Source organism: Perognathus longimembris, chromosome 13, assembly GCF_023159225.1.
Source record: "Perognathus longimembris pacificus isolate PPM17 chromosome 13, ASM2315922v1, whole genome shotgun sequence".
Lineage (NCBI taxonomy): Eukaryota > Metazoa > Chordata > Mammalia > Rodentia > Heteromyidae > Perognathus > Perognathus longimembris.
The window spans coordinates 57910788-57929639 of NC_063173.1; positions in this window are offsets into that span (position 1 = coordinate 57910788).

The following is an 18852-nucleotide window of genomic DNA, read 5'->3' on the forward strand; positions in this document are numbered from 1 at the left end:
ACCAAAAAAGAAAAGACCAAAAAAGACCCCACAAAAAACAAAAAACAAAAACAGAACAAAACATCAAAACAACAACAACCAAAAGTTAAAGCCAGGCTTTGGTGGCTCAAGCCTATAATCCTAGGAGGCTGAGATCTGAGGATCATGGTTCAAACGCCCATGTCCTTGAGACTCTTATCTCCAATTAATCACCAGAAAACCAGAAGTGGCTCTGTGGCTCAAGGTATTGCACTAACCTTGAGCTGAAGTGCTCAGGGACAGGACCCAGGCTCAGAGTTTAAGTCCTATGACTGACCAAAAAAAAGCAATTTTAAAAAAAAGCTAAAGATTGGGGCTGGGGATATGGCCTAGTAGCAAGAGTGCTTGCCTCGTATACATAAAGCCCTGGGTTCAACTCCCCAGCACCACATATACAGAAAACGGCCAGAAGTGGCGCTGTGGCTGAAGTGGCAGAGTACTGGCCTTGAGCAAAAAGAAGCCAGGGACAGTGCTCAGGCCCTGAGTTCAAGGCCCAGGACTGGCAAAAAACAAAACCAAAAAAACCCCTAAAAAACACTTCACAAGTAGTAAAAGGTCATATCCATATTTTAATTATCCTTTCCTCTATATTATCCTAATGTCATTTCTTCTTAGCAGGGATCAGAAGAGTGTGGTGGGGTCAGAAGTGTTGTGGGCCCAAAGAATGGAATTTTTCCCAATTTCCAAAGTTCAAGTCTGGTCCTGTTAGTAAGGAGATAGCCCACTGTCTGATCAAGGAGACTGAACCAGAGCCACAGGCCTATTTACACTACAGTGCAGCCAAAGGCAAACAAAACAAACAGTTGGTGCCATCTTCAGAGTCACCAGAGGGGAAATTCTGTTAATATCCTAAGAGAGAAAGACAAAACTTGCAAATGCCCTTTACTCAAGGCATAGCAGGAACCCACATGATGGGTGTTAGATGACTTTTCTAAGTAGACAGCGAGCCCACCTGGTGATACTTAAGAAAAAGTTCATTCTCAGTTACTCAGGAAGGTTCTGTAAAGATGTAGTCACCTGCACACAGACAGAGGTCCAGGGGCATCTAAGCAAAATCAGTGAAGGTCATTTGCTGAAAATGACTATCCAGAGAGAGACTTCTGTGCTGCACAACAGCTGGCCAAAAGAAGAAAAAAAAATAACCCTCTTCTAGCTGGGGCCTGGTGCCTGTTAATTGCTGGCTACTGACTTCAGAAACAAGTACCACACACTAATTACCTCATTTGAAAATGAAGATTAGACAGCATAATCCAAAACAACTACAGCATAGTAGTGATTCAAAGATTCACAGAGTTATTTTCCAACATTGACTACAGTATCCATGGTGACACTGTGTCCCAGTAACTATTATTAAATTGATTGACCTTGTAGAAAAAGGCCAGACTTTCAACTCATTTCTAGGTGACCACATCATGCATCATGATGGCTTTAAAACAAAGAAGTGAGGGCTGGGAATATGGCCTAGTGGCAAGCGTGCTCACCTCATATACATGAAGCCCTGGGTTCAATTCCCCAGCACCACATATATAGAAAATGGCCAGTGGTGGTGCTGTGGCTCAAGTGGCAGAGTGCTAGCCTTGAGCAAAAAGAAGCCAGAGATGGTGCTCAGGCCCTGAGTCCAAACCCAGGACTGGCCAAAACAAAAAAAAAAGAAGTGAAAAAATTCAGCCACTATAGGATAGTGAAAAAGACATGAGATTTAAAATAAAAAAAAAAACCATGGCCAAGTTCTACTTCTGCCTCTTAGTAGTCAGTCAGTGAATTCTGAGTAAGTCCTTAGTCTCCGAATTTCTCATTTTCTACATCTACAATGACAATTCTACCAATTATAGGAATGGTACAATTAAATGAGATATATACAGGCTGCCATTTCATAAACTTCATAATACTTTATTTTTTGGCATTACTGTTTGTTTGTTTGCTGGTCCTAGGGCTTAAACTCAGGGATGGATGCTATCTCTCATCTTCTTTTGCTCAAGGCTAGTACTCTACCATTTGAGCCACAGCCCCACTCCTGGCTTATTCGGAGTAGTTTATTGGAGATAAAAGGCTCATGGACTTTGAATCACAATTCTCAGATGTCAGCCTCCTGAGTAGCCAAGATTACAGGTTCCAAGCAGTATTGAGGTTTTGATCTCAGGGCCTTGCAATTGTTAAGCAGGCACTCTTATCCCTGAACTACACCTCTGCCACTGATACTTTCCGCTTATTTTTGAGAAAGGGTCTGGATTCCTGCCCAGGAGTGTACCTGGGCACTATCCACATTTAACTAGGTTTCCCTGTAGCTACAATAACAGATGTGCCTCTACATAGAGCAGTTTGTTGAGAATGAGTCTTAGAATCTTTTTCTGCACAAGCTGGCTTTGAACCATAATACCAATAATCTCAGAGTCCCAAGCAGGTAGTATTATAGAAATGCAATACCAGCACCTAACTTAAACTATACTTTCATAGAAACATTGGCTGTTATGACATACTTGAAGAATTTTTCTCTTAATGTTTTACAAGAACAAATTTAAAAGAGCAAAACTGCTTGACTTTAAATGCAAAATCTGAGAAGTCCCAGCCAAGAACTGTTCCTTGAAATACCCAAGCATTATAGTTTTAGATGACTCTCTATTCTTTACCTCACATATGGTGTATACACGTGCACATCTGAGGGAATCTGGGAGGAGTGGAAATGGAATGAGTGGAAAAATCACAGCAGAGGGCCCAACAGCTGCAGTGGACATTGAAGAAAGTGAACTAAGCAACTCAAAGGTGGTGACGGGAGGGAGGAAATAAGGGAAAAAGAGGGAAAAGATGATACTAAGCAAAAGGAAAGAAATGTACATATCACCCAATCTGAAAGAAATAGTTTTATTGTTGATGCTCATAGAATTCATAACCTTTGTATAATAGAATGATGATGTCCATCATTGGGAAGATTAAAATGTGTACTGTAAAATTTGTTTGTTTTGTTTTTGTTGCCAGTCCTGGAGCATGGACTCAGGTCCTGAGCACTGTCCCTGACTTCTTTTTGCTAAAAGCCACTTCCGGCTTTTTTCTATATATGTGGTGCTGAGGAATCGAACCCAGGGCTTCATGTATACGAGGCGAGCACTTTACCACTAGGCCACATTCCCAGCCCCTGTACTGTAAAATTTGTTGTGCCAAGTTGCAAGACCACCCCCAAGAAGACCACCGAGATTCAGACACTCCGAAATGCAAAAGCAAGGCAAGGGTTTATTTAACGAGCTGCCAACTCGGGCCTCGTCCTACCCACCGACACAGCGGAGGTTAGGAGGAAGCCCAGAGCTGTGATTACACATGGCTTATAAAGGCAATGAACAAGGTTACAACAATCAGCTGTGCAAGCAAGATTAGAACACAGGTACAAATCTGATTGGCTCAGGGTTCGATTCTAAAATGGGGTTCACGTGGTGGGGCCTGACTTCAAAGTCTGGCACCTCAAAATTTATGTAGTTACTTAATCTCAATAAAAAAATCAAACACTCAAGTATTAGATTCAAAAGACATATAAGTATTGAGAGTAGAAAAAACTTCCAAAGTTTCAGTAAGTTGCTTTATATAAACTACTGGGTTAGTACAGAGAACCTGAAGCAGGGCTGAATGCTCTGTGAGTATGCCATTGACTACTGCAGTAGAAAATGGTAATAAGGAATTGCAGCCGCTAAATATATCTGGTGAAAAATGTCCAAAATGTTTAAAAAGGGCTTCTGTAAGTGTTTATTTGAAACACATTTGCTGAATAAACCTGAGGCATTCTGACACCACTAATGACTGTGGGCAACTCACACTCCAGAGAGAAATCTCACTGATGTTATGAATCCACACTCATGTTTTAGACCTGAAATGAGAATAGACAACCAGGTTCCCCTTGGTTCTTTCAAAAGTGCATGATTAGTCTCAAGTGACTGAATCATTTTTGAAGTAGATTCCAAATCTCTGAAAGCCTACCTATTTGTGTGCCAATCCTGGGGGTTGAACTCAGGGCCTAGGCATTATCACTGAGCTTTGTGCTTAAGGTGAGTGCTCTACCACTTTGAGCAGAGATAAGAATCCCATAGAGCGGGGCGCTAGTGGCTCACACCTGTAATCCTAGCTACTCAGGAGGCTGAGATCTGAGGATCACAGTTCTAAGCCAGCCCAGGCAGGAAAGTCCGTGAGACTCTTATCTCCACTTAACTACCAGAAAACTGGAAATGGTGCCGTGGCTCAAGTGGCAGAGCACTAGCCTTGAGCTGAAGAGCTCAGGGACAGTGCCCAGGCCCAGAGTTCAAGCCCCACGAATGACATACACACATTAAAAACAAAAACAAAAACAAACAAACAAACAAAAAACCTCACAGACTTTCCTGCCCAAGCTAGCTTTAAACCTGGATCCTCAGATCTCAGCCTCCTAAGTAGCTAGGATTACAGGTGTGAGCCACCATCAATGCCCAGATAAAGCCTACATTATCTGTGTGTGTTTGGTGATACTGGGACTTGAACTCAGGGCCTGTCTCTCAGCCTTTTTGGTCTAGGCTAGCTTGGCCACCACTTGAGCTGCATCTCCTCTTCTGACTTTTTGGTTGTTATTGAAGATAAGAATCTTACAAACTTTCCTGCTTGGGCTGGCTTTGGATCTCAATCCTTAGATCTTAGCTTCACTAGTAGCTAAGATTATAGGTGGGAGGCACTGGTACCCACCTCACATTTTCAACTAGAATTCATGGATACTTATAGATAGAAAGTACTCTTCATGTTAGAGGGGATTGAAGGGAAATGATTTCACCAAAGAAGAAAATGACTTGTACAAAGCCACAAAAACCCAGCGTGAACCAGGGCTAGTGCTGGTTGCTGAGATGAGTGACTCCTTTGGTCTATGAATTTTTAACTACAACCTATAATCTTGGCAGTCATCTTATTAAACTATAACCCTAGTTACTATCATGACTCAAGATGACTCTAGGCAAATTGATCCTGAGTACAAAGACATCAAACCAAAATACAAGCTTTCCTGATTATACTTATTAGAATTATGATTTGGGGCATATAATTTATATTCATATTTGTTTGTTAAGTTCTATTTTCAAAATATCTTTTCTCAGTTTCTACACATTACGGGTGATTAGGATGATTAGTAAAGTAATGTAGATATTAGTGCTTATTGCAGCACTGGTGGCTTATGCCTGTAATCCTAACTACTCAGGAGATTGAGATCTAAGGATTGCAATTTGAAGCCAGCCAGGGCAGAAAAGTCCCCAAGAGACTCTTACCTCCAATCAACCATTCAAAAAACTGAAAGTGGAGCTGTGCTCAAAGTGGTAGAGCACTAGCCTTGAGCAAAGAAAGAGCTCAGAGATAGCGCCCAGGCCCTGAGTTAAGCCCCAAGACTGGCAAAAAAAAAAAAAAAAAAAAAAAAAGAAGAAGAAGAAAGAAAAAAAAAGTATGGGCTGGGAATGTGGCTTAGTGGTGCTTGCCTAGCATGCATGAAGCCCTGGGCTCAATTCTTTAGTACCACATAAATAGAAAAAGCCCGAAGTGGTGCTGTGGCTCAAGTGGTAGAGGCTTGCCTTGAGCAAAAAGAAGCTCAGAGACAGTTCCCAGGCCCTGAGTTCAAGCCCCAGGACTGGAAAACAAAACAAAACAATTTTTGGACCATAGGCCCAAGATTGTGTTCCTTACTCTGGAAAACAATGAATGATTCCTTATGTCACCACCCTGCCCAATAGTTGTGGCTTGTTACATGAAGATCTACCTGTCATAGCATTCACATCATCCTAACTTCACTGCAACACTCAAAAGTCTATCCATCTCTGAAACCCCTCCCAAAAAAATCTGGATGTAAAACTGCAGGCAATAAGGGACATTTTAGGTTTTGGTTACACCACTGGATGAGCTGCGTGGGAACAGTATATGTAGGGAGGATTAAAAAGGGGAGCCAGATGCCAGGTGGCTCACACCTGTAATCCCAGCTACTCAGGAGGATGAGATCTGAGGAAGCCAGCCAAGGCAGCAAAGTCTGTGAGACTCTTTTTTTCTTCTTCTTTTTTGTGGTCCTGGGGCTTGAACTCAGGGCCTGGGTGCCGTCCCTGAATCTCTTTGTGCTCAAAGCTAGTAGTACTCTACCACTTGAGCCACAACACCACTTCCAGCTTTTTCTGAGTAGCTGATTGTAGGTAAGAGTCTCATGGACTTTCCTGCCTGGGCTGTCTTTGAACCTCGATCCTCAGATCTTGGCCTCCTAAGTAGCTAGGATTACAGTTATGAGCTGATACTCATAGCAGTGGTGTGAGCAACTGGTGCCCAGCTTCTGTGAGACTTTTATCTACAATCAGCCACCAAAAAGCCACAAGGTACTCAATTGATAGAGTGCTAGCATTGAGTGAAAAAGCTCAGGAACAGTGCCCAGGCCCTGAGCTCAAGTAGAGGACATAAGCATTGGTGTTTCAGGAAAGAATATCCTCCACTAAAGAAAAAGGTAACATTTTTTACAATGCCAAACTGTAAAATGTCTCTAAGGCACACACCTCGAGGGTCTTAGTGGCAGAAAATAAAGTGTGAAAAGAAAGCTTGCGAAATATACACCTCCAATTCTGGTTTGGACTGGTTAATTAGAGATGAAAGTCTCAAGGACTTCCCTACCTGAGCTGGCTTCTAATCGCAATCCTCAAATCTCAGCTTCCTGAATAGCTAAGATTACAGTTATGAGCTACTGGTGCTTGGCATTTAGATACATTTTGGAGATCCATAAGATACCATACATAGCCAGGCTCCCAGGGCTCATGCCTATAATCCTAGTTACTCAGGAGGCTGTGATCTGTGAGACTCTTACCTCCAAATGATCACAGAAAAAACCAGAAGTGGCTCTGTGGCTCAAGTGGCAGAGGCTAGCTTTGAGCCAAAGGAGCTCAGGGACAGTGCCCGGGCCCAGAGTTCAAGCCTCAGGTTTGGAAGAAAAAAACAAAAACACCAAAAAACAGATAGCACAGACTTTTGGATATCGCTGTGGGTTTACTCCCTGCAGGTGTGCAAATGTTTTCAACTAGAATTCACAAAAGCTGAGTTGTTTGGCAAGCATGCCTGCCAGCAACTTTCTGTCCAGCTTTCCTGGCACCAAGATTCAATCAAGTACCTGGGAAACTGAACAACATCTCACTGAGTGCCATGGCTCAAAGAGTTGCTTCTGAGGTGAAATCAGGCTTGTAGGAAGCAGCGATTCATTGAAATCATTGGGACAAGATGGGACAAGAAACAATTCAATGGAAGAAGTCTTGTTTTCATGGTAACTACTAAGCCTTGGCCAGAAGGAGCACTTTGATTTGGGGGAGGTTTCTGTACAGAGGGTGGGGCGGGGTGGGGCGGCGGGGGGAGTCTTGGGAGGCCGGGTGAGGTACAGACAAGAAGACTAGCTGGCCTGAAGGCAGGTTTCTAAGTATCTCTGTGGTCACTCGCCAGAGGCTGGGGGTGGGGGATGGGGAGATGGGGGAGGTGGGGGGGAGGGGGCTGAGATGTCGGCCCAGGCCTGGCACCTGCCCCATGCCCTCCCCGGGGGCCACCCGCACTTGGTGCGCGCGCGCGCGCGCGTTCTCCCAAGTCCGTGACCGGCGCGGCCCCGCCCCGCCCCGCCCCGCCGCGCCCCTCCCCCACGCGGCCGCCACCTGAGGCCCCGCAGCGGCACCACGTGACCCGGCCCTCAGGTGTGCGGGGCGTGCCCGAAGCCAGGGCCGCGGAAGCGACCTCTGGGGGCAACGGGACCCAGCTGCTGTGGAACGATGGGGTCGGACCTGGAAATTTCTCCCAGCGTGGAAATAACCGCACGGCTCCCTCTCCCCACCCCCCCCCCGCACCCCCTTCCCACCATACCCGGCCACAGCGCCCGGCCACGAAGGCCGTTACCTCAGCCGGGAGGAGCTCGCAGGCTCGGCCTGGTTCTCACACCCGAACTTAGTAAGGGTCCTCCGCACCTCAGAACAGTGGCCAAGGCAGAAGGTCCCACCTAAAAAGCAAAACAACAACAAGAATTCTTTGAAAACTACTGGCGCGGACGTCGAGCGAGCAACTAGGCCCTCGTGCCGCAGGAGACTTTCTGCGCAGGCGCAGCCGTGAGTCCCGCGCATGCTCCAACCCTACCCCTCGCTTCCTGGAAGCCTGGCGCATGCGTGCTTCTGTCCTCTTCTCCCCGGGAGGATGCTTGGGGTCCCGCCTGCATAAACCCCTCTCTGGCGCCTTTCAGAAGCTCCAGGACTCATCCACTGCTTGCACTTGCTGAGTGTTGGCGCGTGTTGCCTTCAGCAACTGAGGGCCCCTATTGTATGACATGCACTGTGCCAGAGTACCGTCTGTGCAAACTGTCCTGTAAGCCTCACTTCCAGGCCCTGAGGTAATCTACTGTGTATGTGTATGTGTATGTGCATGTGCATGTTTATGTGCATGTATGTATGTATGTATGTATGTATGTCCTGGTACTGGGCTTGAACTCAGGGTCTGGGCATTCTCATTTGACTTTTTTTGCTCGAGGCTGGTGTGCTCCCATTTGAATCACACCTCACGTTTAGCTTTTTGCTGGTTAATTGGAGATGAGAGTCTCACAGATTTTCCTGCCTGGGTTGACTTCAAACCATGATCTTGAGAAGCTAGGGTGAAAGGTGTGAGCCACCAGCACCTGGTTCACATACCAGTTTTACAAACAGGAAATGGGAGTGACATGTGAACCTGGGTCCTTATGATTGCAAAGGCCAAGCAGCTGTCCTTTCATTTCCTGTTGATCAGGTTCTGACTGTTGTAAATTGCCCTCCACCTCTGCTATGTAGTAGTGCTGGGTGTGCTGGGTCGTCGATGATGGATCTGTCCCCTTGAGAGATACCTACCACCTCACATTAAGCCCTATGGGCCTCTGGCATTCTCCAGCCTCCATCTTCCCTGTTCATCCGGCAGTTCCTCCTGCAGAGACTGCCTCCCCCATACCACTTTAAATCTTTCTCCTTGTACCCAGGTAAACTTCTCTAAGGCTGAGTGAATCAGGACAACTAAGCACCCACTAGCAGGTGGTAACACTCAAAGGAATGAGAAAGCAAAGCAGAAAAAGGAAATGAGCAGGCTAGGAGGAACAGGTTGGGAGTGGGAATTGAATCTCTGGAAGGCCCATGCCCCATCTGAAGATGACATCTTCCATCCAGCTGCCCATTGAAGGGCCTGTGGGGGAAATATAGGTTGGTCATAACAGATCTGATTTTTTCAGGGCAGGTGGGAACAGGTTAGTCATGGGGCTGAAATTCAGGGCTTGAGTGCTTGATGTCCCTGAGCTTTTTTGCTCAAGGCTATAATGCTCTACCACTTTGAACCACAAGTCCACTTATTTTTATTTATTTATTTATTTATTTTTGGCCAGTCCTGGGGCTTGGACTCAGGGCCTGAGCACTGTCCCTGGCTTCTTTTTGCTCTAGGCTAGCATTCTGCCACTTGAGCCACAGTGCCACTTCTGGCCATTTTCTGTATATGTGGTGCTGAGGAATTGAACCCAGGGCCCCATGTATATGAGGCAAGCACTCTTGCCACTAGGCCATATCCCCAGCCCCAAGTCCACTTCTGATTTTCTGGTGGCTAATGGACTTATGGACTTTCCTGCCCAGCTGGCTTCCAACCATGGTCCTCAGATCTCAGCCTCTTGAGTAACTACAATTACAGGCATGAGCCACCAGTGCCTGGCTCAGATCTGATTTTTTTTTTTTTGCATGTGCCAGTTCTATGGCTTGAACTCAAGGCCTGATCACTGTCCTTGAGCTTTTTTCCTCAATTTTTTACACTCTACCATTTGAGCCACACCTTTACTTCCAGCTTTTTGATGATTAATTGGAGATAAGAGCTTCATGGACTTTCCTCTCCAGGCTAGCTTTGAACCCTGTCAGATGTCAGCCTCCTGAGTAGCTAGGATTATAAGTGTAAGCCATCTGCCTCCAACAGATCTGATTTCCTTTTCCTTTTTCCCTATGCTAGGGCTTTGCAAATACTAGGCAAGCACTCTACCAGTAAGCTGCAACCCCAGCCCCAGATCTCATTTTCCAAGAGTAGCTGAAGACCTAATTATCATGGGAATCCTCCCAATTGAAAAATGCGACAGAGTACACTGTAGTGGGAGGTTATCGGGTGTGAGCAGATTTGGCTGTGGGACCTGACTTTGCCTGGCATAAACTGAACGCTGGCCATGTGGATAGGACCTGGGTCCCAGTGCTGGATAGTCTTTTTTTTTCTGTCCAAGAGAGGGCCTCAAACTCGGTACCTGATGCCTTTGGTCATTGCCTAGCTCTCTACCAGCTGAGCCATGCCTCCAGCCTCAAGTCTCTAGACTCTTTTTTTTTTTGGTTGGTCGTGGGGCTTGAACTCAGGGCCTGTGTACTGTCGTTGAGCTGTTTTGCTAGGCAGGCTTTTTTGTGGTAGGCTAGTGCTCTACCACTTTGAGCCACAGCTCTACATTCAGTTGGAGAAAAGAGTCTCATGCAGACTTTTATGCCCAGGCTTTGAACCATGATCCTCAGATCTTAGCCTCCTGAGTAGCTAGAGTTACAGGTGAGAGCCACTGGCAACCAGCCCCTGGACAGTCTTTTGGCCACCATCAGTGCATCTTTTGCATGCTTCTTGCCTAGGATCAGGGAAAAAGGTCTTTTTTGCCTGGGGTGCTTTTCTGGGGCTGAGAGATGGTAACTGGAAACCTATGGAAAGAATTCTCCCCTGAGACCACAGAAGCATCACTGCCATAGGAGGGGTAGAGCCAACACCTGAGTGGAAGGTCAGGCGTTGAAATGCCAGGAAAGAAGTGAAAGAGGACTAAAGAAAAAAAATGGGGGGGGGGGGCTGGGAATATGGCCTAGTGGTAAAGTGCTTGCTTCGTATACATGAAGCCCTGGGTTCGATTCCTCAGTGTTAGCCTTGAGTAAAAAGAAGCCAGGGACAGTGCTTGGGCCCTGAGTTCAAGCCCCAGGACTGGCAAAAAAAATTTTTTTTCCAAGTCTTACCATGTAGCCCAAGCTGTCCTCAAACTTGTGATCCTCCTACCTTAGCCTTTTTTTTTTTTTTTTTGCCATTCATAGGGTTTGAACTCAGGGCCTGAGCACTGTCCATGGCTTCTTTTTTAGCCTTGGCTTTGAGGTGAGTACTTAACAGAATGGTTTGTGGAGTCTGAAGCCAGTGAGATAAAGAAACAACAAATAGTTGCTCAATTAACAAATATCTGTTGAGTATTATGTACCATTGTTCTAGACCCCTGGAGATAGCATAAACCAACTACCTGCCATTGTGGCGTTTACACTGATGTTCAAAGAGATGAGGGGAATGGTTAGCAGTCTGTTCTATCCTGTGACATGACCTGGGACATCAGCCAGTCTTAGAACTTGATTGGTGGGGCACCGAGATAGGGCATGCTTGCTTGGACGGCCTTGCTTAAGAGCCAGAGGTGGGACAGCCACTGGCCACCACAAACAAGCCAAGAGGAGAGGTACTGAAGAGCCAGACTTTGAAGTCAGGCCCCCCTTTACCACGCGAACCTGAGATAAGCAGGCCCTGTGAGCAAACTCAGGACAAGCTTATTAGGGCCCAGCCGGTCAAGAACTCTAACCGGGGCTGGGGATATGGCCTAGTGGCAAGAGTGCTTGCCTCTAATACATGAAGCCCTGGGTTCGATTCCCCAGCACCACATATACAGAAAGCTGCCAGAAGTGGCGCTGTGGCTCAAGTGGCAGAGTGCTAGCCTTGAGCAAAAAAAAAGAAGCCAGGGACAGTGCTCAGGCCCTGAGTCCAAGGCCCAGGACTGGCAAAAAAAAAAAAAAAAAAAAAAAGAACTCTAACCGCTGGGAATGCTTAACTCTAACTGCCCCCAGAATGCCTGGAGCCCTGAGCCAATCAGATTTGTACCTGTGTCCTAATCTTGCTTGAACACCTGATGGCTGTAACTTTGTTTTTTGCCTTTATAAGCCTTGTGCAATCGCAGCTCAGGGCTTCCTCCTAACCTCCGCTGTGTCGGTGGGTAGGACAAGGCCCGAGTTGCAGCTCGCCTGAATAAAGTCTTGCCTTGCTTTTGCATTTTGGAACGTCTGAGTCACGGTGGCCTTCTTGGTGGTCTTCTTGCGACTTGGCATAACAGTACCACAGTTCTGGGTGCGAAAGCTGCCTTGTTCCTTGGGATTCCTTTTTTTAAAAAATGGTTCTTTCTTTCTTCATACCAGTACCAGGGCTAGGACATAAGGCCTCTTGTTCTCTCCTGGATTTCTCAGTCAAGCCTGGTGCTCTACCACTCAAGCCATAGCTCTACTTCTAGCTTTTCTGCAGATTAACTAGAGACAAGAGTCTCAGGCACTTTTCTGCCTGGACTGGCATCAAACCAGGATCCTCGGATCTCAGCCCTCTGTATAGCTGGGATTGTAGACATGAGCCACCGGTGGCTGGCGTTCTCTGTCATTTGTCACATAGCTCTTATTGGAATCCTGTCACAGATGCTTAAATGCCGCTTTGAAGAAACGCACTGTCTGCCTATCTGGTCCAGTGTAGGAACCGAAAGTGGGAAAGACACCTGGCATCTCCATCTCCATTCTGTATGTGTTGTTGCCCTACCCTGTTCTTTGCAGTCACCTTGGGTTCCTGGAAGGCCAGGACAGATCCTCACATATTTAAGATAGGGGACTGAAGCTACCTCAAAGGAACAATAGGACTTTCCCCTCAAGCCAAACCACCTGCCAGACAATGATAAACAATACTTGTTTATCTTTTTTTTTTTTTTTTGGCCAGTCCTGGGTCTTGGACTCAGGGCCTGAGCACTGTCCCTGGCTTCTTTTTGCTCAAGGCTAGCACTCTGCCACTTGACCCACAGCGCCACTTCTGGCCATTTTCTGTATATGTGGTGCTGGGGAATTGAACCCACGGCCTCATGTATACGAGGCAAGCACTCTTGCCACTAGGCCATATCCCCAGCCCTACTTGTTTATCTTGTAACAACTTCTCTGAACCCCCTTCCAAAACAAGGAGTGAAAGCGGGATCCATGCCGCCATTCCTGACTAGGTCTGTTGAACGAATACAGAATCTCTCTCTTCTCCTAGCCCCAAGTTGTCTATTTAAAGATGGCTGAAGATGGGCTAACGTGTTGTCTTCACGTGACAGCCTGTATGAGATAATAAACTTCATTGTTCTGCCCTTCACCCTAAATCAGGATCAATAGATGATGAGATGGAGAAATGTTATCATTTTTAGTAAATATCAGAAGTACCAGACTCCAAAATTAAAACAAGGAAGTTAAATGGGGGGAAAAAAAAATAAGATAGGTAGTTAGCAGCCAAGTGCCAGTGTCTGTAATCCTAGCTACTTGGAGGCTGAGCAACTTCATATGTCAGGCCAACCCTGATAGATGAAATAGATTTTTATTTTACTTTTTCTTTTTTTTGCTTGTGCTAAGACAGGGATCGAACCCAGGGCCTTGAGAACTTCAGACATTGTGGTTGCTGAGCCGTATTCCCAACCCTGGAGCAAACATTTAATTTTAGTAAATTAAGGGCACTGGGGCACCCGTGTTCTAGGCCTCTGGGGACCTAGAGGATGCTGTTCAGCCGGCCTGGTGTCTGGAGAAAATGCCTGCACTAGGATAGTTAGCACCTTACTAAACTTAACGTGAAGACACATATCCTTGGTGGCTCACACCTATAATCCTAGTTACTCAGGAGGTTGAGAATTCTTGTTTTGTTTTGTTTTTTGCCAGTTTTGGGGCTTGGACTCAGCCTGAGCACTGTCCCTGGCTTCCTTTTGTTCAAGGCTAGCACTCTGCCACTTGAGCCACAGCGCCACCTCTGTCTGGCCTTTTCTATGCATGTGGTGCTGAGGAATCAACCCAGGGCTTCATGCATATAGGCCAGCACTCTACCGCTAAGCCACATTCCTAGCCTGGAGGTTGAGAATTCTTATCTCCAACTAACCACAAAATAGCTCAGAAGTAGATGTGTGCTAGAGTGCCAGCCTTGAGTAGAAAAAGCCAAACTAGAGCTTGAGGCCTAGAGTTCAAACTCCAGAACTGCACCAAAACAAACAAAAACAAACAAAAAGGATAAGATCACAAGATCTCTAAGAGTTTCTTTGTGATTAAACTTTCCAGATCTCAGCCTGCAGAGTCCTAGGATTACCGGTATGAGCCACTGGTGCTGGCAAAACAGAAATTCCTTTTTTTTTGTTTGTTTATTTTTTTGTTGTTTTGGCCAGTCCTGGGGCTTGGACTCAGGGCCTGAGCACTGTCCCTGGCTTTTTGCTCAAGGGTAGCACTCTGCCACTTGAGCCACAGCGCCACTTCTGGCCACTTTCTGTATATGTGGTGCTGGGGAATCGAACCCAGGGCTTCATGTATACAAGGCAGGCACTCTTGCCACTAGGCCATATCCCCAGCCCTAAAACAGAAATTCTTTTTTTTTTTTTTGGCCAGTCCTGGGCCTTGGACTCAGGGCCTGAGCACTGTCCCTGGCTTGCTTTTTTGCTCAAGGCTAGCACTCTGCCACTTGAGCCATAGTGCCACTTCTGGCCGTTTTCTGTATATGTGGTGCTGGGGAATTGAACCCAGGGCTTTATGTATACGAGGCAAGCACTCTTGCCACTAGGCCATATCCCCAGCCCCAAAACAGAAATTCTTTAATCTACCTATACCTATAACCTTGTCCAGAGGTCAGATGTAATTCAGTGAACTTCAGAACATCGAGACCCAGACACAACCCTTTGGCTGATTGTGCTAAGCTCCTAGTGGAAGTGATGCTGTGGCTTGAGTGGTAGAGTGCTAGCCTTGAGCTGAAGAGCTCAGGGACAATGCCCAGGTCCAGAGTTCAAGCCCCATGACAAAAAAAAAAAAACAACAACAAAGGAATCATTTGGGGCTGGGAATGTGGGTTTTCCGTAGAGTGCTTTCCTAGCATGCACGAAGCCCGGGGTTCGATTCCTCAGCACCACATAAACAGAAAAAGCCAGAAGTGGTGCTGTGGCTCAAGAGGTAGAGTGCTAGCTAGCCTTGAGCAAAAGAAGCTCAGGGACAGTGTCTAGGCCCTGAGTTCAAGCCCCAGGATTGACAAAAAAAAAAAAAGATTTTGTTTTGTAGTTTTGTGGGGTTTTGTTTTGTTTTGTTTTCGGTCAGTCCTGGGGTTTGAACTCAGGGTCTGGGTGTTGTCCATGAGCTTTTTTGCTCAAGACTATTGATCTACCACTTGAGCCACAGCTCCATTCTGGACATTTTGGGGGGCTTAATTGGAGATAAGGGTCTCATGGACTTTCCTACCTGGTCTGGCTTTGAACCATGATCCTCAGATCTCAGCCTCCTGAGTAGCCAGGGTGACAGGCGTGGGCCATTGGCGCCAGCAGGGGACAGGAACGTGCGGCTGTGGTTACTGTTCAGGGCTTCTCCCAGCCAAGCCTTGGGCTGGGCACTGTCAGGGCCTCACCCATGTGAGTTAGCGCCATTTCCTTGAGTTTGGGTCCTACCACCCACTTTGGGAGGGGAGCTCTTTACCTCCTGTTGGTCCCCTTTTCCTGGGCCCCCCCCCCGCAAGTGGAGTACTTGCTCAAGGGCTCCCTCCCCCCCCTCCCCCATCCCTACCCCCGCAGCAACAGTCTCTAGACCTGGGATTTCCCCGAGAGGAAGAGAGCAGGTCTTGTCTCCTTTTTGTGTGTGTGTGTTTTCTTTTTTGGTACTGGGGATCGAACCCAGGATGTTGCACTTGCTAGGCAAGCGCTTTGCCACTGAGCTACATCCCAGCCCAGGTCTTGTCTCCTTTAAGCCAGAGTCGTTGGGGTGGAGCGCACAGCTCCTTAGTCTCCAGGGCTAATGAAGACGCCGCATAATCACCAGCTCCACTTCTGGCACCTGGGGCTCCTTCCGCTGCACCAGTTGCTGCCCCCCCCTTGGGCTTCTGCTGGCCAATCACTGGCCAGGCAACAGCCCTCAGCCCAGGGAAGCTGGCAGCCCACAAGACAATGGCTTGTGTTGCCCAGGAAGTCGAGCCACCCTGGCTTGAGAGAGGCAGCCATGGAGTGGGGCACAGGGACTCTCTTGAGGGTGGAGCCCCATTATCTGGCTGGGGGTGCTGATCATTCCCTTTCTGCATGTGGTGTCTAGGTCCCTCGGAAGGCCGTGGGACGTGGAGACACCCTCACCCCACCCCCACCCTCCTCTGTGTGAGCTCTAGGGCACAGGGAGGAGACTGGGCTATTCAGAGGGCTCCAGATACTTCCAGGCTCAGCCTAGACCTTGGAGGTGCTGAGTGCTGCCGATGGTAGCAGCCAAGGACAGAACCCTAGGAAGGAAGTGAATCTCCCTAGAGGGAGGTGAACCACTACACTGGGGAGCTCCTCCCCAGACCCCTTCACAAGAGGACTCCACATCTGGGCCTCTCGGGACTCACAGATGCGCCCAAGAATCTGCAGAACACGAAGGTCCAGGCCTACGCAGGGAGTCGTTCATGAATGTGAACGTGACTGAGAAAAGATCTCCATCATGGCTTGTTGTTTTACTTTTTTTTTTTTTTTTTTTTTTTGGCCAGTCCTGGGCCTTGGACTCAGGGCCTAAGCACTGTCCCTGGCCTCCGTTCGCTCAAGGCCAGCACTCTGCCACTTGAGCCACAGCACCCCCCTCTGGTCGTTTTCTATATATGTGGTGCTGGGGAATCGAACCCAGGGCTTCATGTGTAGGAGGCAAGCACTCTTGCCACTAGGCTACATTCCCAGCCCGTTGTTTTACTTTTTACTCTGTGTGTGTGTGTGTGTGTGTGTGTCCGTGTTCGTGTTCATGTTCGTGTCCTGTCTCCCCACCTCCACCAAAGAAACACAAGCCCCAGACAGACAGGGAGGAAAGCCCTGCCAAGCTGGGTGAAGCTGTTGGATGCACTGGATCCAGGACAGGCCTCCCGAGGGAGACTGCCGCATTCACTGGCTTAGGAAAACAAGGGGCCCGAATGGCACAGAATTCCACCTGAACACCCACCCACACAGACACAGACACGATTCAGTCCCCAAGGCACGTTCTCCATACTGCAGGGTGGAAACGTTCCCAAAGGCTCTGAACCAATCAACCATCCAAGAGGCAAGTCTTCCACACCACCTGCCTTTGGGACACTGGAAAGCCAGTCCTTCCAACACAGCCTCTGATCTGTCCATGGTTCTGATTGTTAATGGCTTCTACTCTGGGTGGAGGAGTGTGTGTGTGTATTACTGGGAATTTGAACTCCAGGCCCTCTGCCACTTCATCCACACCCCTAGACAATCATTCTTTTTTTTTTTCTTTCCAGTAGTGGAATTTGAACTCAGAGCCTTACTCTTACTTGGCTTGCTTGTATGGCTGGCAGTCTGCCATATATATGAGCCAAGCCCCTCGCCCAGCTTTATGCTGGTTCTTTTTAGAAATGCAGTTTCATAGACTTCTCTTTCCAGCTGCTTTCGAACAGGGCTGCATCTCAGCCTCATAAGTAACGAGGATTACAGATGTGAACTACATGTGCCCAGCCTGATATTTATTTTTAAGTGCCAAGGATTGTGACATCTTGTTACATATATCCCTTTTTGCAGAAGTATATTGGAGCCAAAAAGAACACAAGTCATAGATAGCTCAGTGAGTTTTCATACAATGAATACATTCATGTATCCACCACACACACAAAAAAACGGGGGTGCATGACCTTAACCCCAGATCATTAAAAGCCAGCCTCAGCAAAAGCCTGAAATCCTATCTAGCCTACCTTTTTTTGTATGTGTGCCAATACTGGGGCTTGAACTCAGGGCTTCAAGCTCTCATTTGACTTTTTCACTTGCTGCAAACATTCTACCACCTAAGCTATGCTTTCCATGTTGCCTTTTTTTTTTTTTTTGCCAGTCCTGGGGGCTTGAACTCAGGGCCTGAGCACTGTTCCTGGTTTCTTTTTGCTCAAGGCTAGCACTCTACCACTTGAGCCACAGCGCCACTTCTGGCAGTTTTCTATATATGTGGTGCTGGGGAATCGAACCCAAGGCTTCATGTATGCGAGGCAAGCACTCTTGCCACTAGGCCATATCCCCAGCCCCCATGTTGCTTTTTATCTGGGTAACTGAGGATAAGAGTCTCATGGCCTTTTCTGCCCAAGCTGGCTTTGAATCGTGATCCTCAGATCTTAGCTTTTTGAGTAGCTAGGATTATAAGCAGGAGTCTACAGGGCCTGGTTCACTGTCTTGACTTATTTCCATTTTGCAATCTAGATAAGTAGACTATATTGTGCTTTGTGTCTGCCCTCTATATTCATGTTTGTGTGGTTATTCATATTGTTTCCAAGAGTTGTATTTGTTTGTTCTCATTGCTATGTAGCCATGCCTAAATATAAGATATTCCATTACTTTACTACTGGGTATTAAGGGCATGGGAATGTAGATTAGTGTTAGAGTGCTTGCCTAGCAGGCATAAAGCCCTAGGTTCAATGCCTCCATACCACATAGCTGGAAGTACTGCTATGGCTCAAGTGCTAGAGTGCTAGCCTTAAGCAAAAGCAGCTCGGAGACAGTGCCCAGGCCCTGAGTTCGAGGCTCAAGACTAGGAAAAAAAACCGGTGTTGATAAATTACCCAGGCTGATCTTGAGTCTGAGATTTTCATACCTCAGCCTCCAGAATCTTTGGATTACAGGTGTGAGCCACATATACCCAACTCTTGTGTTTATTTGTTGCCAGTCCTGGGGCTTGAATTCAGGGTCTGAGCACTGTCCCTACCTTCTTTTTTGCTCAAGGCTAGCATTCTACTACTTCAGCCATTTCCTGTTTTTTTTTCTATATATGCAATGCTGAGGAATTGAACCCAGGGCTTCATGTGTGCTAGGCAAGCACT